The sequence below is a fragment of the Canis lupus genome, chromosome 19 (genome assembly GCF_048164855.1).
Source record: "Canis lupus baileyi chromosome 19, mCanLup2.hap1, whole genome shotgun sequence".
In the NCBI taxonomy this organism is placed as follows: Eukaryota; Metazoa; Chordata; class Mammalia; order Carnivora; family Canidae; genus Canis; species Canis lupus.
Window position 1 is genome coordinate 8,963,052 of NC_132856.1, and position 21,978 is coordinate 8,985,029.

At 51.9% G+C, this 21,978-nt stretch overlaps 1 long non-coding RNA gene across 1 annotated transcript; it reads right to left on the reverse strand.

The window, feature by feature from the left end:
* Positions 1–3,650: 3,650 nt before the first annotated feature.
* Positions 3,651–13,215, reverse strand: LOC140611260 (uncharacterized). The gene is made up of 3 exons (XR_012012539.1): positions 13,047–13,215; positions 10,569–10,621; positions 3,651–3,822 (listed from the first exon to the last, which is right to left on the reverse strand). It is a non-coding gene; the product is annotated as an uncharacterized lncRNA (long non-coding RNA).
* Positions 13,216–21,978: the final 8,763 nt, after the last annotated feature.

Here is a 21,978-nt window from a genome sequence, read left to right on the forward strand (position 1 = left end):
GGGTGTATTTTTCTGGGGCATCCTTGGGCCATACATGCAGGGAGACCTTGTCTGAAATAGGTTAGTCCTAAAATATGAGAAGAGTTCAGCCAGTGTTTGTGCCAGCTTATGGACTGAAGGGTTCATTCACTCATTCATTCATTCATTCATTCATTCAGCATACATATATGGAGCCCCCACCCCATATATCAGGATCCAATGATGCAGTGGAGAACAAGACAGATATGGCTCTGGGGCAGCAAGGCCATCTCAGGGCTCTCTAGGCTTTGGGGATCTATGCTGTTGGGAGTCTGGTGGATTTGGAACCCAGTGAAGGGAACTGAACTTGCCCTCTGAGGGTTCCTAGCACTGCTGTGAGAAATGGCAGTGACCACTTAGCACCCTTGGCTGGTGGTCCTAGCACCATCTTGGCCACCTTGTAGAGGTCTTTTTACACCTCCTGGTCTTGCAAGATGTCCCAGTTACCCTCGGAAGGGAGCAATAGAGCTGAGATGTGATTGTCTCATCCAAATAGAGAGGAACAAAGTCCTGCTTCTGTCTTTTCATGCAGAGCTCATGTGTCCCAGAGGAGGGTCAAGGCTGCAGATACCCAAGTCTTGGGCGAGGTGGGGGGAGTAGAGTGGGGTAGTGAAGCCTCCACAGACCAACTGGTCAGCTGGATGTCTTTTTTTTTTTTTTTTTTTTAAGCTGGATGTCTTAGAAGGAATGGGGGTAAAGAAAGGGAGATGAGAATCAGAGAGCACTCTAGAGCCCATGGGCTGGAAGCAAGAGGTCCCTGGAGTAATTTACATTCTAAGCTTCATTCTCAAAGCCAGAAATCTCTAGAGAACACTCTCTGGTTATCTACATTTCACCAAATGAACTGTTTTCAATGGATTGGTATGTACGTGCATGCACATTTGTGCATGTGTTGGGAGCCTTGTGGCCAGGGAGGATGACTGGAAAGAGCAGGGAAAACAACAAAAGATAACAAAGCACCTGAGGTCAGCAATGATGGGCTTAAATGGACCAAGGGAAGGAGATGTTACTGGAACATGATGAGCATGAACACAGCCCCAGGCAGGGCTGTGGAACAGGAACTGTAGCTTTAACAGAGAAATGCGGCCACTCTGAAATGACCCAGCAGGGAGGGAACCCGGGGAAAGCACCCCACTGGGGGATGGGTAGTTTGCCCTTGGACTTGAGCACATTCACTCTCCTTTCCCTATCATGTCCTGTCAGGGCCTCCCATTGGCTGAATACAACCATGTGTCAGGACGTGGGAGCCTGACTGGTGTAGTCCTCATAGGCCAGCCTCCTGAGCCACAGGGCAGGGTAGAGAAGGCTAGAGAGTAGACCTGGAGCAGGGCATAGAGCACGTCCAGCTGAGGGAGGTGCTGGGCGATGATTATTCCCACAGGAATGAGTGCTATTCGCAGGACTAAGCGATATTCAAGACCTAGTGCAAAAATGAAAATGCTAACATCCTCGTTAACAAGTTATTGAGAGGGGTACCTGGGTGGATTAGTCTGCCTTCAGCTCAGGTCATGATCCCAGGGTCCTGGAATTGAGCCCTGCATCAGTCTCTCCACTCAGCGGGGAGTCTACTTCTCCCTCTCCCTCTGCCCCTCCCCCTGCTCATGCTCTCTCTTTCTCTCTCAAATAAATAAATAAAATCTTCAAAAAATACTGAGAATTTCAAAACAGTGACAAAAGAGAATTAAACCATGTCCCATGCCCATGACAAGCCAACCTTGCTCCTTTGTTACCTATGGGGAACCCGAGGCAGAGAAATGACACATTATCCAAGACGGTTATGCCTGGTCTTGAGTCCTGGCTCTGGCCCTTTGTAGCTGTGAGGCTTCAGACAAACTACTTCAGTGACACACAGGGGGGCCTCAAGACACGTTACTACTTTGGAGGGAGGCATTGCTAAGAAGGAGAGGATCAAGCCAGGTGAGGCGGGGTTGTGCCAGGACCAGGCCTTGGGAAGCTGTCCAAGGTGATCCCGCAGAGGGCATCTTGAGTCCCATGTGTGTTACGGATGCTGATGTTGGCAGGAACTTTTGAAATAATCTGCTCCCTCAGTTTGCCTCTGGGGTCCCCTAAGCCTCAGAGCACTGAGACTGAAGTGTTATCATCTGGAGTTTGGGAAATGATGTGCTGAGCTGGAAAGAGCACACAAATGGGAGTCAGGAAATCAGGATTTCACTAAAGCAGTGTTGACATCTTGTCCTTCATCCTTATAACCATCCATCAGATTGACCACTTTGGCCACATCATATACTTTATCGAACACCTACCATTTGCCAGGCATGACTACTGCGCAGTTACTGTATCATCCAAGTGCTCTTAATACCTCACCTAGGGAGTCTAAGGCAAGAGAGAGTCACTACCGCAGCGCATCCCCATCATACTTACCCAGTGCACAGAACAAGCTGAAAATGCTGGATTTAATGCCCATGGAAGCAGTTCTCAACCATTGATGGATGAGGATTGGATGGAAAAGTACCCCAGAGTCCGCATGTTTAGGTTGCAACGACTCTGAGGCATGTTCTACACTGTCCTCCAGGGCCTCTGGAGGGGGGCTCTTAGCTGTCCACAGTGGGACCCGGCTTGATAACATGTCTTTCTCCTGCCTTCTGTTGCTTCTCCCTGTCTCTCTGCCACAGCCAGCCTCTATCTAAGAAGGCTCCCACAATCCCCACCTCCTGGTCTGCACAGCCTTGCAGCCCCTCCCACACTCTATCAGGGTTAGTCTGTGTGGCCAATCCAATAAGACAAAAGTGACGTCGGTCTGAGACTCGGTTATAAAAGACATTGTGGCTTCTCTCTTCATCTGTGTGCCCACCTGGTCCCCAGCCCATCCCCCATCGCTCACTCTAGAGAGAGCCTGCTTCCGTGTCATGGGCTGTGATACGGAGAGGCCCACGTTGTAAGCAGCCAGTGAGGAATCCAGGTCTGCCAAAAACCACGAGGGTGAACTTGGGAGTGAACTCATCAGCCTCAGTTGAGTCTTCAAATGACTGCAGCCCTGGCTGACAGCTTAACTGAAACCTCATGACAGACTCTTGAGCCAAAACTGCCACGCTACACTACTTCCAGATTCCTGACCCTCAGTAATTATCAGATAATAAGCATTTGTTGTTTACCCTGCCAAGTGTTGGGATAATTTCTTATGACAGTAGGTAACTAATACATTTTCTCCCTTCACTGTTGATGCTTCCTATATTCACCTCCCAAGCAAACAATGTAAACTTAAAACCTTGTTTCAAGATGAGCTCCTGGAGAAACCCACATTCAGACCATTACCCCAGGCACCTATCTGATAAGTGAAGGAGCCAGAATTTGAACCCAGAGCATGAGAGTGACTGTCCAAGAGCCCAGTATTGTGCGTATCATTCACTCTCAGCTTCAGCCTGCAGGTGCCTTGGTTAAAGGAATGAGGTCTCAGCTCCCTTGGTGGCTTCAGTACCCAACTCAGTGCCTCCCCCTCCCACATAGTAGGTGCTCAGCATATGTTGCTTCCCTTCTGCTACCTGTGCCCCCTGCCCCCCTTTTTTTAAACAAATGTTTAGCTGCATTATGCATATTCCCTGTTTTTATTATTTTTTATTTATTATTAGTTTTTGTTTTGTTTTGTTTTGTTTTTTTTTTTGTTTTGTTTTTTTATTACCTCTTTTTAGATTGAGATTTCAGAAGATAAACTCTGGAGTTAGGCTGCATTCAAATCCTGGGTCTGCAACTCGCTGGCACTTGACTTTGGGCAAGTCCTTCAACCATTTTGTGCCTCAATTTCGTCTTCCATAAAATGGGGATGATCATGGTATCTATTTTGTAGTGCTGTGGGGAGAATGAAATAAATGTGTGTATATTCTCAGTCAGTGCCCAGCACACAGAAAGTGCTGTGAGAGTGTTTGCTTTACTGGGATCGTATCATGCCTGTCTCCATTCTCCCTATTTGTATTCCTCTGAAGGGCACATAGCTCAGGGAGCCATTACCTGCTGTAATTTGAGAGAAAACTTTGAGAGACATGAGAGATTATTTTTTTTCAATTCCCAGGGCCCTTTATGGATCCTTACCAGACATGTATAACTTAGAGCCATCACCTTACTCTGCAACAGATAGCAAATCTCTCTGTGAGTGGGAAGGAGGATGAGGGGCTTAGAGGATGGGGAGCACACTCTGTGAACTTAAATTTTTTTTTGTCAAGAATGAATCCTGGCTGCCTTCCCAGCAGGTGCTCAGTAAATACACATTAAAGGATGGATTGGAAAAATGCCAAGTGAACATTGATGCCTTGAAAACAAGGGTGCGTTTTACATAAAACAACATCTCCTGTGGACACTTGCACAGCAACAGCCTTGAATACACACATTTCCTGCCCTCTTCTCTCCCTCCTGAACTGGTGACTCCCAACTCCTGGCTGGTGTCGATTTCTCTACTGGAGTCCCTGAAGGCACCACAATTCATATTCACCTCCCACTTTGGGTTAGGAATATTGGCCCGTTTATGCCCTGATTATGCTAATTAACTGTTTTTTTTTTAAGGAGACAATTATTACCTTCAGTTTGACAGCTTCTAACTCCATTAGTAGTCACAGCTGCCAACATCATGGTGCTGATTAGTTACCTTGAGTTGCTCAGAGAAAGATGATTATCCTCAGGATGTACCCCCAGCCTCTCCTGCCATGATGGGGGTACTGGGCTCCATGACTTCTACAGTGAACAGCAGTCTAGGGAGATGAGGTCGCAGCCAGCAGGGTCACCAGCTCCAACCATGGTCTAGGCAAAGGCAATTGCATTTGGAGCAAAAAGCCAAAGGAGGAGGAGTAGAGGTCCAGACATCTGGGGCTGCTGCCCCTGGTCAGAGGAGCCATGGTGGCAGGAGGCCCTCTTTCTGGCATCCACACTGCTTTCCATGGTCCTGAAACATTGCCCCAGGGCTCCTGGCTTCTCCTAACTCCTGGCTCCTGGTTCTGGAAACTCATGGCCAACTATCCTCATAGCTCACATCTTTTCTTTGGTTTTTAAAATACTTTATCTCTTGATAAACATTTTGTCTCTTTTTATACTGTCACTGAATAATTAGGCCCGTGACTTATTAATAATTCACAGGAGTGATTTCATATACCTTTGACAGTTCCATAATGGTTCTGACAGTTCCACACTTTATTTTTGTCTCTGAAAGGCTGGGAGGGGGGCTCTCATGACCTTAACTGCCTTCTCCAAGGCTCTGCTTTTGAGTAGTGGGTGCATTTGGTGGGATGAGGATGACGCTTCCATAAAAGCTGCCTTCCACCTTATGGAGCCAAGGGCAAGGGGCTAAGCAGTGCCACCAAAGGGCCAGTTGTGAGGGAGAAGAGGATCTTGAGCACAGGATAGGAGTCTGGACCATAGTCTCTGGCCCCCATCTCTATCATCCTGGTTATAATCACAACCCTCATTTATAACCACTTTCTCAGTTCTAGGTACGAGGCTAAAAGCACTTTGCAAATAATTTCTTTTTCCCCTGATATCCACTAGAATCTTGAGAGGCAGAAATCATTAGCCCCATTTTATAGATGAGGATACTGAGACTCAAAGACCTCAAGGCCCTTTCCCAAAGCTTATTAGTACTGAATCAGGACTTGAACTTCAGAGTCTCTATGAGTCTCCTGTCCTTTGCCACTTTGCCTAGTCTGTGAGGTTGTAGGGATAAGAGAGGATGGCATCTATGAAGCACTTGGTACAGTAACTAAGTTCCTTTCTTCCTTCCTCCTTCTTGATTGACCCCCTTCCCAGCACCTTGCCGCCTCATGCCCCCCTTGCTCTCCCTGGGACTGACTGGTCTGCTTTGCAGACAGATGACCTATGGGGCTCCTGCTCTGGCTGTGGGCACCTTGGGCCTTTTCTACCTATGGAGTAGCTGTGGCTGGATTGTATGAGAGTTCCTAGGCTGCAGTGTGGATATTGAGAAAGTATGCACCTATGTGTGTGCATACACACAGAGGGCTCGCACATCCCCAGGTGTGTGCTTGTACATGTGGTGTTCATGTAGGCACAGGACTTGAACACACACACGTGTATGTGTGCACATGTGCAGACATTTACCCCTGAATCATCACACATAGTGCCGGGTGAGACAGAGGGAAGATGGGAAGATTCCACAGCAGGTGAGGGAGGGATTTAGCCTGAGGCTTGGGGAAGGACAGGATCTAAGGCTTGGAGGGAGGAGAGGAACAAGTGGAGGGTGAGGTAAGTCTGGGTGTTCCCTGAGTGCACCATTCATGGCCACATGTCACAGTCACAAAAATCCAACCTACTCATGGAACAAAGAAACCAAGACCCATAAGGGCCATGGTCCTGGGCAAGGTCATATCATGTGTAGATGGCAGAGTCAGAGAACCCAAGCTCCTGATCAAAGCTCAGATTCCCCTGAACCCTGAATCTGAGGCAAGGATTTGCTTAAGGTGGTTTGTGTGAAGGTGATGTGGGGTATAGGAGTGGGGGAGTAGGGTGGCCAGGAAGGAGACACTAATGTAGGGTTGTGTGAGCCAGGTTGCCATTGTCGCAAAGAGAACTCAAATCCACCAAGACCTTCTGCAGAGTATACAGAAATCCTTCCAGAATTGTCCATCAGGTCCAGGCCCCCATTTTTCAGGGGTTTCCTGGGACAGGGATGCTAACACCCTTGTACTTCTGAGCTGCATGTCCATGAGGTCCCAGTGAGCTTCATGGGCACCCTCATGTTTAGGTAAAGGCTCTGGCACGTCCTTGAATAAAGTGAGAAGGAGATTACAATGACAGCCATGGTGGAAATCAAAGTGGTCAAGAGCATGGGAGTCAAAACTAGAGGTATCAGATGAATTCTGGCCACCAAATGCATCTGCCATGCATGTTGGCTTCCTTTGGGTATCTCCATGACAATTCACCTGTCTGTGCCCCCTGGCACTGGCAGGATTGCTCACTCTGAATAATAAGACCAGATGACACTCACTAAACCTTTGCTATCGGGTCACCTAAGTGGCTCAGTTGGCTAGACATCTGCCTTCTGCTCAGGTCATGATCCTGGGGTCCTGGGATCAAGCCCAGCATTGGGCTCCCTGCTCAGCGGGGAGTCTGCTTTTCCTTCTCTCTCTGCCCTTCCACCTGCTTGTGTTCTCTCTCTCTTTCCCAAATAAATAAATACTCTTTAAACCTTTGCTATGTGCCCTGTCCTCCTCACTTCACATATATGAACTCATTTAAATCTCCCAACTTCCCCTCATCCCCAGGATCAGTACTATCATTGTTTCCATTTTACAGTAGAAAATACGGAAGCACAGCTAGTAAGTGACAATGGTTGGATACAAACCTGGGTCAAAAGTCTGAGTCCCTAAGTGCCCAGCCCCCGAGGAGTTCTGAGAGATTTCTATCTCAGCAGCATGTGGCCAGCTGAGCAGGTGGCTCAGGTCACTTCCTTGGGAGAGCTTTTGGGCAGAGTGCATCCCCAGGACCCCAGAGAATGATGCTCCCCTGATCCTCAGAGCCTGGGGGTTTCTCTTTTAACTCTTGCAGGTCTCTTGTGGGCTGCTGCCCACAGACTCCTCTCGGTTTTTTCTTCTGCCTCTGGCAACCCATTCGGGCCTGGGTCTTAGCAGAATTTTGTCTCACATCCTGGAGGTGCAGGCACAAGAGCTGCTGAGAAATAGACACCCAGCGCAAGTGGCCTCTACAGCTTGGTTTCCAGCAGCTGTGGCAGTTGAGTTGCTAGGTCATTGATAGCTGGGAAGCCAGCCAAGCCACAAGTGCCAGCTGATTGCTCCTGAATGCATGGCTCCTTGGAAGCTCAAGGCCCCCCTCCCCTCTGCTCACTTGGGTAGGGGTCAAGGCTCATTAAGGGGGCAGATATGATGGGGAAGTTGCATGGTGTACTGAGGTACCTGGAGCCGTCTCTGGCTGGAAAAAGTAGGGTCCCTCACCCTCCTTAGCACCCTTTGGAGAGCAAAGGGATTGGGTTAAACCAGGTTCCCCACTTGAAGTTACAGAAGATAGAGTCGGGCCATAATCCACATTGGGACCATGCATCCACTGGTAAGTTCTGTCGCTGAGGCCTGGGTGTCTTCTTCTCTATTAGATGCCATTGCCATGCAAGCAGGTAAGTGCTTAATAAACATGTAGCAAATAGATTCATATCCAATCCCCAATTATCATTATTAATGACTATTGCTGGCTGAGAGCTTCCTCTGCACGAGACTGTTACAAACATCACTGCATGTGATCCTCATGGGCCTAGGAGGTGAGCATCACCATTTTCTGGATGAAGAAATGGAGGCTGAGAAAAGGTAAGCCACTTCTAAATCACACCGCTGGGAGGAACAGAGTAGGGATTCTAGCCCAGGTCTGGCTGATTCCCAGGCCTGGCCCCTTAGTCTCTGCTATGCTAGAATAAGCACTGCAGCACTGTTGATGGAGTTTTCCTCCGAGAAAAGCCCCCAGAAAAATTTTTGTAGATAACATCTCATTTAACCTTTGCAACAGCCCATTGCACGGATGAGGAAACAGGCTCAGGAGAAATGAAGCCAATTGCACAAGACCACATGGTTCAGAAGCAGAGGAGCTGGCTGCCCTAAAGCCTGCATTATTTTGACTACCATAGTGCTCCCAGATCCCCCCATAATCCTCACTCCAAATAAAGTCAGGATATGTGGGTGACAAATCCTCCTAGAACATCCAGAATGAACCATACAGCCCTCCCTGCAGCCCCCGTGATCTGTGCTCAGGTTGTTCAAAGCTCTCTCCCCCTGCGCTGCCAAGAGGTAGGAAAATGGGGTCAAAGTCTCCGGCAGGAGAGAAGTGAATGTAAGATGACAGTCCCGTGGCCGGCGGGCCTGTGGGCAGGAGGGAATGGAAATAGGTTAGTGTCCAGGGCAGCGCTGACCCACTTTGGGGTTTGTTTCCTCTTTCTAAGCCTTCCTCAAGCCCCTCCTTCTCTGCCCATCCGGACTGGGTGAGTGGGGTTGCCCCCCATTCACAGGGCAACTGGGGACACTAGAAAGGTCTTTTCCTCTTTGTCTTTGCCGGGGAAAGCACATGCCTGGCACCGTCAGCGTCAAGGAGACCTGCCTGAGAGATTTCAGCATGCCTGTCTGGGCAGGAACAAGGGGCTAGCTCGGCCGGCCCTGGGGTTCATTTGGAGAGTCGATACAAGCCGGCGATTTCTATCTAAACATCCACAAAAAGGACATACCTCACAGGCAACTGGGAAAGCTGCTGTTACTGACTAAGCACCTACTATGTGCCAGGAACTTGACGTATCTTCCAAAGAATCCTCTCGATGGGTGGAGGGACCAGAATTATGTTCAATTTCCCCGCTGTAGATGACGAAACGGAGGCTCAGAGAGGTTCAGCGACTTTCCCAGGGTCACACAGTAGGTTTGCTGGGATTTAAGCCAGGGCTTTCTGCTTCCAGGGCCTCCAGCCCTTTTCCCTCAGGCTCGCCAGTTCTCTATTTTAGAGCCGTGGTTCCCAGACACAGAGAAACTTATTAAGAATCCAGAATTCCCTGGGAGGGGGTATTGAGAACCCGGATTCTTTTAAAGTTTCTGGTGGGACTGGGAGCCCCAATTTAAGGAGGTGCCTAATCTGAAAGTGCAAGTTAAATTCTGGGGTGGGGGGTAGTCTGAGGGTAGCCTGAGACCAACTGTTCGTCCATTTTTACGTGGGTCGAGTCCCCCTGGAATGGGAGACCAGGGAACAGAATGGCAGAAATCCCTGGAACGTGAAGGAATTTGTTTTCTGAGCACCAGGCCTCCTGAATGCTCCATAGCTTCAATCCCAGCAGGCGGGTCTCCGAGGAGAGTCCCCGCCTGGGGCCCACAAGCCAGGAGCTGCTGTGGGTCAGGGGAAGGCAGCAAGGGAGCATGTGTTTGCAGCTGCTCCCTGAACAGCTGACTGGGGCCCTGCCTGGCCAGCAGACTCAGGCCTGTGTCGGGGAAGGCAGCGATGGGCCGCACGCCAGCCTGAGGCGGCACACGGATCTGGCACATGGTGGACCCTCCACAGATCACAGGCGCGGCCTCCAGGCGCCCAAAGCAGAAACCGACTCTTCTTGATTCTATTTCCTCCCCTAAGCCCCTGCTCCGCACCCACCACACCAGACACCCCTGGTCCAGCCCACCTGCCTAACCGCTGTGGTGCCGCCGTCTGCACCCCCCACCCCCAGTCCTTCTGGCCTCTTCCCTGTCCTGGGCACACGCTTTGCATCTGCTCCTGGGAACGTGCATTTCATTTGCTTTTACCCTTTCCCTGTAATGCTGTTCCTTTGGCTCTGCTGGGCTTGCTCCTTCTCCCCTTGATTGAGTGCCTCCTTCAGAATGGCCTTTCCTGAGCACCTTGTCAGGAGCAACCCACCCCTGGCCTTAACTTTCACGGTCTTGGGTCCTTGACCCCCTCCCGGCACACAGCATTATCATTATTTGATGTTTTTATGGGTTAGATTTATTAGCATATATTCTCCATGGGGCAAGAAGCTGCATTTAGTGTGGTAGTTGGCTTAGAGTAGGCGCTCAATAAAATTTTTTTTAGTGAGTTAATGAAAGATTAACAACCGATCTCAAACTCATCGCCTCTGACTGGATGTCTTCACTCCTGCTCCTGGCTCACTGCCACTTCTGGATCCCTTGAAAACAAGACAAAAGGGACTCAACATAATCAGAGGGAAGAGATGACTTTAACAAAATGTAAAGAGAGATCTGGGGAAGAGTGGTTCTGGTGAGAGTCTCCAAAGCCATCAAAACAGACACACGAAGGCTATGACAAAGTCCTTCAGCCAAATTAGGTGCAGTGAGAACCAGACAGAGAGGGCGCTGGGCAGGGGCAGGGGAGACACTCCCTCCCCCAGGTAGGCCCGGGGCTGCTCCCTGCAGGTGGCATGAGCCACCACACCTGGGCCCCAGGGCAGAGCTCACCACCCAGGACCCGCAGCTGCTCCCCTCCGCTCACACCCGCACCAGAGCCCCTGCACTGCCCCCCACGGCCCCGTGCCGCCTGCTGCATGACAGCAGAACCTCTCAGTGTGCCTTGGCTGGGTCAGGAAAGATCTTATTTGAGATGAGATCAAGAAGACCACGGAAACGTTTCAGGGGGAAAAATACAACCAGCTCCGCGGGGAAAACTGTGTGTGCGCGCACACACGTGTGTGGAGTGTGTATGCATGCTCGCACACCTGCGTGCACATGTGCGGGGGTGCGTGCACATCTCCCCCAGACATTCTCATTTCAAGTCCCACCCTTGAGTCTCAAGAATCTCTACCGGAAGCTCCCTCCAGCATGATTCTTCTCCGAAAACCCCCTTCCCATCCCTCATCCCCGCTCCATGCTGGCAGCCAATATCACCATGTCCTTCATGACGGGGCAGAGGGCCTGTCCCCAGTGAGAGGTGACCCCAAGCTGACCCACCAGGGAGGAGGAGACTCTCTCCCTCCCCTCTTCCTGGTCAGCTGCTTCCCAATCCAGATGCACCCGAGGGGCAGGGCTTGCAAGGGATAAACCGCATCCCTGGGTGCTGGACTTGCAGAATCTGAGCGTCTCTTCTGACTCCCTAATTGGCAGAGGAGAGAATGGAGGCACAGGGAGGGGAGGGACTTCCGAGGTCGAGTCGGAGAGTCGGTCAGGAGCCGCAGACAGCGCCTCGTCTTCTCTCAGTCTGGTGGCGCTTGAGCTGTGTCACGGTTTTTGGCTTTCGGGAAGGTTCCAATCCAGCAGGCATGCTCGCTTGCTCTGTGCCCCCGGCACCACACGCTCACCAACGCCGCTCTGCGCAGTTACCAGGACCACCTACTGTGTGCTCTGGGTGAATAGGGGACCCGGGCCAAGGCCTTGCCTTTAGGGAGCCCCGGCTGGGAGACTGGGATGACAGTGGATTCCATGACCCCCCGTGTCAAGGGCTCAGCCCCTCCCTGTGAGGGCGGCAGCGGTTGGGACTGCAAGGCCTAGGGTTGGTTGTGCCTTGTTGTCCTGGATCAGAGGAGCTGAGACCTGGTGGCCCGGTGGCAAGTGCCTGGCTCTGGGGCCAGTGACGGTCCCTGTGCATGGGGTTGAATGACCTCACCTCAGATAGGTGTGGTCTGTGGCATGTCACAGGTGTGGTGTGTGGTATGTCTGTGACATACGGTGTGTGGTGTGGTATGTGGCGCGGTGTGCGGTGACGGAGGGGGAGCCTGCCAGGTTCTCCAGCAGCCACCAGGAGGCAGAAGTAGGCATGGGATGGATCGGAGTCTAGGGAAGGGCAGAGAAGGTGGCAGACCCCAGACCACCTAAGCCCCAGCTGAACCCCAGCAGGTGCCCCTCAGCGTTCCCCTCCCCAGCCTGGTATCTGTTCCCCACCCACACGGGGCGTCTTCTTCTTCCCTCTCCAGCTACCGCAGGACCTGGTGAGCGCCAGTCCTTACCCCTCCGCCAAACCCTTGCAGTTAAACCCACTTGTTGGGCAAACATCTGCCCCTCCCGGAATGAAGCTGCCGGCCAGGTTGAGACTGAGGAAGGTGTGTCGCGGGGATGCTTGGATGTCAGCCTGGCTGCTGCCACTCGAGGAGACAGACAAGAAAGGAAGGATGGGGTGCAAAATCCCTTGAGTGCCACTTCCACATCCGACACTCCGCGGGATGCTTGCAGCTGCTCCCCCAGCTAATGTTTACGGGGAAGGCTTGCTTTGGTCGAGCCCATCCTGCAGGCGGTACAGTCTGAGGTTCAGAGAGGCATAGCCGCTTGCCCCAGTCACAGAGCAAGACAGCACAGAGCCAGGTCCTCGGGTTCTGACTCCTGGGCCCAACGTGCGTTTTATGCAATCACATTCCTCGGGGCCTCCGCTTCCCTGTCTGTAGAATGACACCGTAGGAACCGAGAAGAGATGAGAGAGACGTTGATCTTGCACGCCAGCTCTGAGCCGTTGTCAGACTGGCCCGACCACTGTGTGGAGAATTCTGACGCTAAGGCTGGGCTCAGTGGAAGGAGCACGGTCATGGACAGGCAACGTCTGCCTTGGCTGAGGGACTGAGGGGTGACAGTGCGTGTGCTGTGTAAGAGCTGCCTTCCTAAGGGTCTTACCAGTGCTGACATTTTGGTGCTGGGATGTTAACCTTCCCCACCAGTGGTCTTGGGCAAGTCCTTGCCCGTCCCTGAGGCGCGGATTTGCATCAGGCCTGGCCTGGCCACAGCTTCCGCTGGCCTCTCTGTGAAGGAGGAAGCCAGCTGCTCAGCCTCCCTCGCTGGTACCTCAGGGATGAGCAGCCGTTGCCTAGCAACGGGGGATGGGTGGGGGGCTGGGGGGTTCTGCACAGAGTCTGGGCAAACATCCTATCTCCCACACCCCAGGCATGGGTCTCCAACATCCCGCGCCGGCCCCGTGAGAGTCCTCAGGGCTGGGGCCCAGCACCAAGTAAGTGGAGGGAGACAGGTCTGTGGGGCCATCCCACTGAGCCCCAGTCCCTGAAGGGCTCAGCGTTCACGGGCTCACCCTCAGTTGTTTCATGTGTAACATGGGAGAGAATAATCCCAAACCAGGGGAGGCACTGGGTCCTGAGGGTGATGGGTGGGAAGGTGCCTAGAATCTGCTTCCTCCCTCCAAGTGCTCATCTAAAACCCCAGAGACTGGCTCAGATGTCCACTGCCCACCCCAGACGTCAGGCCTGAGACTGTGAGCTGTCCTTAAGGTTATTGAGCACCCAATGTGTGTGTCGGGTCTGGTGCTCCATTAGCTCGTGGAATCCTCATGGCATCCCTTGGAGGCAGAAACTAGCTTTACCTTCATTTCACAGATGGGGAAACTGAGACTTGGAGATTTCAGGTCACTAGCCCAGGGTCACACAGCCAGGATATGTCAGAGTCAGAATTTGAACCCAGGCCTGTGTTCTTAAACCCCAACCAGACAAGCCCCTCACCCTGCCTCCAGGTTCCTCTTGGCACTGTGACTTCCCCTTACCATCTGGGCCTCCTCCTTGCCCTCAGGGCCCCTCTGCTCTGCACAGGGAGAGATTTTGAGGGATCCTGTCTCCCTCCTCTTCTTCCTTAAGAGTGAGACTTTGGAGAGCACCTCCTAACAGTGGTGTAGGGGCTTTGAAGTCCAGGGAAAATAGCAAAGGGCAGCAGGTCAAGTTTCCTGCCTGTTCCGTCCATAGGGAGGCCATTCCTGGCACTTGCAGCCCTCCCTGGCACCCTGACCCAGGTGGACAGAGGTCCCCAGTCGGGCAAACTGATAGGAGTAAGGGCAGCTGCAGAGAGGGAGACAAACAGGGACCAGGTAGTGAGACAGGGAAGGGTACAAAAAGGATGGGAAGGGGAGAGGAGCCAGCAGGAGTGTGCAGAGGCGAGAGCCACCTGCGAGAGTGGGTGTGAGGAAGAGGAGTGAGCATTAGGAAGGGGCAGAAGGGGGAGGGGAGAGGAGCTGCTGAAGAGAGGGAGAGGCGAGGAAGGATGGAGGCTGCTGGAGAGAGAAGGTGTCTCAGAGTAGTAGACGGGAGAGGAGCTCACAGCAATCGCCCTGGATGTTACAAGTGCCCACCAACCAGGAGTCAGGGGCAGATTGTTTCACTTCCCAGGGCTGCCAAGGACCCAGGGGCCAAGTGGAAAATCTTTTTTTTTTTTTTTCAAAATTTTATTTATTCATGAGAGACACAGAGAGAGAGAGAGGCAGAGACACAGGCAGAGGGAGAAGCAGGCTCCCTGCAGGGAGCTTGGTGCTGGACTAGATCCCAGGACCCCAGGATCACGACCTGAGCCGACGGCAGATGCTCAACTGCTCAGCCATCCAGGTGCCTTAAGTGGAAAATCTAATGAGAATTCCAATCTTGTTGCCAGAGCTCTGGAGACCCTACTGCTGCCAAGTGTCCTCTGCTTAGGCTCCTTGGAGTTCTGGGTACCAGGGGCCAGGTTTCCACTGTCCCCTTGGCTCCTACACCCCAGGAGGGCAAGGGCCCCCTTGTCCCAGAAAATTACAGGCTCTCCTAGGTAGGGAGAAGGATCTAGGGCTCAGACCCAAAGCAGATAATCTCCATGATCTTTTTCCAAGTAGATAAGCAGAATTGTCTTGTATGCCTCCCTGCACAGGGAGCTTACTCCTCCCAGCAGCCCAGTCTCTCCAGGATAGTTGTAGGAAGTGAGGTTTGAGCTGTATATAATGTATGAGCAGGAGTTAATTAGACAAAGAAGGATGAAAAGGTGCTTCTAGAAGAACAGCAACACAAAGGCCCTCTCTGGCAGACAGGCATAGAGTGGGTTGAGATCTAAAATCTGAAAGAGGACCAGGGAGTTGCAAGGAGGAGTTTGGTGGTGGTTTGGCTGGAGATGGAATAGAGGCCAGTCCCTGCAGGATCTGGTAGGCAAAGTGTGGGGTTTAGTCTTGGAGCAATGGGGAGGCAAAGTGTGGGGTTTAGTCCTGGAGCAATGGGGAGCGGGTTGGTGGTGGAAACTAGGGGCAGAGGGTGAAGCTGATGATGGTGGTATTCAGATTGGCATTTCAAGAATACCCTTCAGTCTTTTGTATAAGAAATGGACCGAAGAGGACCAGAGGGCAGCAGAGAGTCCAAGGAGGAAGCCGTGGCAGTGGTCTGGGCACAAGATAATGGGGGGTTGGGCTGGCGGCAGGGAGCAACAGGGCTATGGAGAAGCCTGATTGCAGACCCTAGAGAGTAGGACGGGCAGGTCTTGTGCATGGATGGGGCTGCTGGGGAGAGGGAGTTTGGGGTGGAACTGACTGATGTCCGAACCATGGACCTTGATTCCTGGGCTCATCCTGGGACTAGTGATTTCATATCTCTAAGGATGAAGTCCATAATCTGCATCTTAAAAACGTGCTTCTAGATTATTCCAAGAATCAGTACATCCGCCATGGGCAATGGTCTAGGGTTTGAGCTGCCCTGAGCCCACTCTCCATGTTACAGAGGAAAAAAAACCAGGTCCTGGGAGGGGAAAATACCTTTCCAAGACCACACAGGACTGGCATAGGAGAAATAAGTAGCACGAGGCATCTGACACACAACGCCCATTTGTGGTTTCCCTTCAACCTGGCGAAGAATCTGGAGCGTGCTGTGGGGATGTGAGAAGCACAGGCTGTCCTTCACAGTGACCTCGGTTCAAATTTGACTTCGCCATTCTCTAGCTGGGCGATGCGGGGCAATTCACTTCACCTCTGTTAGCCTCCTGGTCCTCACCTGCACATGGACACAAAACACGTGCCTCAAAAAAATAGTTGTGGCATTTGCACTTGATAATGCGCCCAAGGCACCTGGCATGTGCTCAGCAAAGGGAAGCTCTCATTATTAAAGTCCAATTCCATCCTGCCAAGGGCAGCCTCAAATACAGGCCGAGGCAGGAGCAATGTGCGTGTGTGCGTGCGTGCTTGCGAATGTGCATGCGCGTGTGCATATGTGTGTGATGGGGGTCTTTTGAAGAGGTGCTTCTCCAGTCTCCGGCCTAAACCCTGTCCTTCCCCCTGGTGACCTAGCACGTGTCTAAAAGCCCACCATTAAAGCCGCATTGCCCTGGGCACTATTCTGTTTGGAGCCCCTTTTGTTTCTAACTCAGAATTTTGCAGTGGAGTAAATCGAGGCCAGGGAGAGGGACAGGGACCTGCACCCGGTGCCGTGGGCGGTGCAGGCAGAATGAGGACCCCGGCCCCGGGGACGCTGCGCGGCTCACGGGGGAGGGGGCGGGTGGGTGTGGGAGCCTGTACTCCCCGCAGAGCCTGGGGAGGGGGCTGAGCGATGCGCTCTCCATAATCAAGGCGCAATCAGCGCTAATCAGCGTGTTCTTGAAATAGACCCAACTGGATGGGGGAAGCGAGCAGCCGCCGGGTTTGTATAGCGGCAATCAGAGGGAGGCAATTTTAGATCCGCGGGAAAAACAGCCCTTTGTCCAGGGACTCTGCCGAGCTCTTCGGAGCCCACTGCAGCTTGCAGATAAAAAGCACTGCACGGGGGGCTGCAGCTGCCCTGGCCCAGGAAGGGGGGCGTTGATGCAGTGGGGCCAGCTGCGGCCAGGGTGAAGTCCAAACTCCTTAGCACCTTGGCTGGGCACCTACTATGTGCCGCGTGCATGGACAGCTTCCATTTTCTGCGTGGTTTCCATTTTGCAGGGGGAGGAACGGAGGCTCAGAGACGGTGGGGCTTTGCCCCAGGTCACTAGGCTGGTAAGCGGCAGGGCCGGAGTGGGAATAGAGCCCGTCTGACTCCGAGGCTTGTGCCTATTCCTTCGTGGGGGAGGGCATGATCAGGCCCTAGGAGACAGTATCTTGCGTTTAGCCAACACCCTAATGAAATTCCCACATCCTGCAAAAATCTCTAGGCTTGAGGATTATGGGTCCCCATTTGCAGATAAGGCAAGCTGAGGCTCAGAAAAACAAAAGGACGTGCTGAAGGTCGCCCAGAGGGTGTGTGAGGTGGAACCGGGATTCAAACCCACATCTGTGAAATGCCAGAGCCCACCACCTGACATCACTAGGCTCAGAGCTTCTTCAAAGACCCATCCCTTCCACCGCCTCCAGGAAGCCTTCCCTGCTAACTCCGGGGCCACCATTCTCTCCCCTTTGATTGATGCTTGCTTATCAGGGAACTGAGTGGGTATGGCTGGGTGGCAGACTTTGTGGGGTTTCCCTCTTTTGTTGGTACCAGCTCCCCTGCCCTCCCGATTTCCTTTTGGGGTGGTAACTCTCAGGCAGAAGGAAAGCTCCCTGACAGAGGCTGTGAGTGAGGTGGGAGGTGTTCTGGCTCAGGCCCACCCATCCGGGAGCACAAGGTGTGAAGCACTTTATCATAAGAAGAGCGTGCAGTAGAGGCAGGCAGGCAGGCCGGGCACGAGGCCACAGCAGTGGTCCAGGTGATGGTGGACCCACCAGAGCGGTGGCTGAGACGTAGGAAAGTGGGTGGATTTGAGAGATTTCATGGAGGAAGAACCAAAGAAACTCTCAGATAGATTGAATGTGGGGAGTGAGGAGGATTTCTCACTTGACCAGCTGACCCTACCCTTCAGTCATCCTTGATTCCTCTCATATCCCACCTCTATTCCACTAGGAAATCCTGTTACTTTATCTTCAAAATACACCCAGAATCTGATCATGTCTGTCCTTCTCTGTCTCCTCTGGTCCTGCCAGGATCATCTCTCACCTTGGATTTTAACAGCTCCTCACTAGCCTCCTTGCTTCCACCCAAGCCCACCGTTGCAGCTCGAGAGGGTCTTACTGTTTTTTTTTTTTAAGATTTTATTCATTTATTCAGGAGAGACACACAGAGAAAGGCAGAGACATAGACAGAGGGAGAACCAGGCTCCCTGCGGGGAGCCTAATGCGGGACTCGATCCCAGGACCCTGAGATCGCACCCTGAGCCTAAGGCAGACACTCAACCTCTGAGCCACCCAAGTGTCCTGGAAATGATCTTATTAAAACAGAAATCAGATTATGTCTTTCTGCTCAAAACCTTCCTGATCTCACATCTACACCAGTCCTTTGTCATCTGCCCCTCACCTCTCTTACCTCACTTTTATACTTTCCCCTTGTTCACTTTGCTTCAGCCAATATGGTCTCCTAGTTCCCTGGGAATGTTGCAGAGAAGCTCTCACCCCAGGGCCTTTGCAAATGCTACTTCCTTCACCTGGAACACTCTTCCCCTGACAATCACATGCTCTATTTCTCACCTTCTCAGGGAGGCTTTTCCTTACGAACCCATTTAAAATTCCAACCCAAACCCTTACTCCCTGGCCCTCCTTATACCCCTGCTCCACTTCATTTTTATTTATTTTTTATTTTTTAAAGATTTTATTTATTTATTCATGAAAGACGCAGAGGAGAAAGAGGCAGAGACACAGGCAGAGGGAGAAGCAGGCTCCATGCAGGCAGCCTGATGTGGGATTCGATCCGGGGTCTTCAGGATCACACCCCAGGCCGAAGGCAGTGCTAAACCGCTGCGCCACTGGGGCTGCCCCTCCACTTCATTTTTAGCCAGATCCTTTATTATCTTCTGCTGTACTATATATGCTTCCTTTTTAAAAATGTTCATTATCTTGTCCTCCCACTAGAATGTTAGCTCCTTGAGGGCAGTTTCATAGTGATTGCTAAATCATATTTGCTGAATGAAGGACGTTGTTGAATGATGGTGTCATTTATTGAGACTGGGAGGGATAGATTGTGATGCATGGGGGATGGAGGAGATGAATTTAACTGCTGAGAGGCCTCAACAGACGCCCAAAAGGATACCCAGAAGGCAGTCAGATACCCAAGTTCATACCTTGGCTTCCTCATCTGTAAATTGGGCTAATAATCCCAGCTCCCTCAATGGACATGTGTGGGTAGGGTAGGGGGGTTCTGATGAGATAAAAGGAGTGGCAGTAATTAGCACATGGTCAGCCCTCAACCAAGGGCGGCTGCCTTGCATGTCTGTCTCCTTCTCTCTTCAAACAGCTGCAAGCTCTCCCTGCAACACTTGAAGATGTTGGAGCCTGGAGCACCCAGAAATGTGGAGCATATGCGGCCCAGAGGAGGGGTCCTGCTCCATTTGCTCCTCCTGCATCCTGAGGCCCAGATTCCCCCAGAGGAGGTCGGAGCCAGAGGACCAAAGAAATGTGTGCCGCGGCAACACACCCGCTCCCTTCTCCTGCTCATCATTTCTTTCAACCATATCAGAATCCTTCCTCATTCCCCCCACCCGGGTCTTCCTTTGTAACCAACCTCTAAGTGGCGAGGAGAGGATTTTTAAAAATAGCTTTATTGGTTTTATTTTTTTGGAATGTAAAAACTATAGAAGTTCTTTGTTAAAGAAAAATTAGATGGTACAGAAAAAAAGGAGAAAATTAAAATTAGCCAAACATTATTGCCCAAAGATGATCACCCTCCATATTTCAGTGGTTAGCCTTCTCATCTCTGTTCTATATTTTTGTGTCCAAATGTGTTGGGGGCAGGATTTGAGGGATGATAGTGGGAAGTAGGGACTGGAGGGGGCGGAGGCGCTGGGCTGGTGCATGGCAGGGCCTGGCTGATGGGGCCTGTGTAATTGCTGGTACACGGTCAGGGCAAACCCACAGCCCGACCCAGTCCCTGAGAGGCCGCCCTGCCCTCCTCATACCTTATCACCATTTTCATATCCACCCAACTACAACACCCTGGAAACATTAATATTTTCAATAATCATTTTTCCTGTTCATTTGGTGCTCCATAAAACAAATGTCCTAGAGCCACTGTCTCATTTAATTCTCAAAATAGCCAAACAAGAGAATTCTTATGATTAACCCCAATTTACAGATGAGGAAACCGAGGCCCAGGGAGACAAAGTGACTTCGCCCAAGGCAGACGGAGAGTTGAGAGCTAGGACATGGGTCTCCTGACGCTGGTGGGGGCCCTTCTGACTGTCGTCCTGAGAAGAATGACACATAAGAACAAGATTCTGTGTGTCAGCCATGTGGCACTATTGTCTCATATAATTCTCTCAATGTCCCTGCCAGGAGGGCTCTATTGTGTCTGTTTGCACAGATGAGGAAACTGTAGTCCGAGAGTGAAGTCACTTGCCTGAGGCCACACGGCCACTAGTGGGGAAGTTGAGAAGTGAAAGCAGGTGTCTGGCTGTTGAGGTAATGCTTCAAACAGGAGCAGGGAGGTAGGGCAGTGTGAGGAGGGTGAATTGCGCCCTTTTGTCAAGGGGCAGCCTCCTTGTCCCTCATCTGGGCACCTAGAGTGGGGCCTCTGGGCCTGGAGTCCCAGCTCCTAGTCCCACCTCACTAGTCAGGGCCTGGACCCTGGGGAGGGGGCTTGGGTTTAGCAGCAGTGCCACCTGGTGGCTGATTTGCTGCCACCAACGTCTGCCTGAGCCCAGGACTCCCAATGGGAGGGTGGTGATGAGGGGAGGGAGGCCCAGGGCCTAATCTCTGCTAGAGACTCGGGCCACCCCAATAGCCACCTGCCATAGGGAGTAAACCGTGGTCCCTGGGTTTGATAGACCTGGCTTGGAGTTCCAGCTCAGTCTATGTGATGTCGGGTAAGTTCTTTCCCTACCTCTCTTTGCCTGTTTCCATGTCTATAAAATGGGAATAAATCAGAGCTGCAGTGGTTGTGTTCAGGCTTATGGAAAATACCCAAACCTATCCCAGGTGTATGGTAGGTACTGAATAGATGATACTTTAGGTGATCAATGATACTTGCCTGTGCTCTACTATTTCCTCTGTCCCTCCCACTGTCTGACCAGGGGCTCCCACAGATCAGGCCCAGACCTCTCTACTGGGCCCAAGCTCCTTCTCAGACAAGGCTACCAGAGCCTGCTCGTTCCAGAAATGTTTGGCTTTGGAAAAATACCCGAAAAGAAGGCAGAAAAAATTCCATGGAGAATAAGAAAAGCCAAGCGTTGGCTGGTTGGCACACCTAGGTGGGGCATTTCCAGAAGAGCCAAGCCTGCTCCACTCTTGTGAGGGCAAGGTCATGGAGTCCCAGAACTCTGCACGGCTCCAGTGCCCTCCAGAAATGACCAAGGGCTCTAATTATTTGTATAGCTCTTGATGGCCACCAGCAACTCTGAAGTGTCTCCCCAACAGTCCTTCATTTTCCCAGCGGTCCCCTACAACTCCCGTGCCCACCCTCCAGAATGCTCAACTCTCCATAACTCCTGAGGGGCTTCGTCTCTCACTGACGACTCCACATAATTCTGGCTCCTCACTCAGGACCTCTCAATCTCTCCTGCAGGTCTCCAGGGCCCCAGTGGTCCCTTCCACTAGCCTCCAAACATCCCTTTGTCCATCCCAGTGAACCCCAGTGACCTTCTATCATTTCTGGGAGACCAAGAAGGCTTCCAGAGGTCCCCAGTGTCCAAAAGATAATTCAAGGCTCCTAGAGCCTTTCTGATTTCTCTGCCTGACCTCTACCATCTGTTTCTCCATGGCCTGTAATGATTCATCAGTGCTGGTGGCTGTGGTGGCACACAGAGGCTCCCAAAAGTGGTCTGTGGAAAGTGCATGGGCCTTGGAGCCAGAACCCCATGGAGCTGCTACCACAGCTCTGCTGTTAACCAG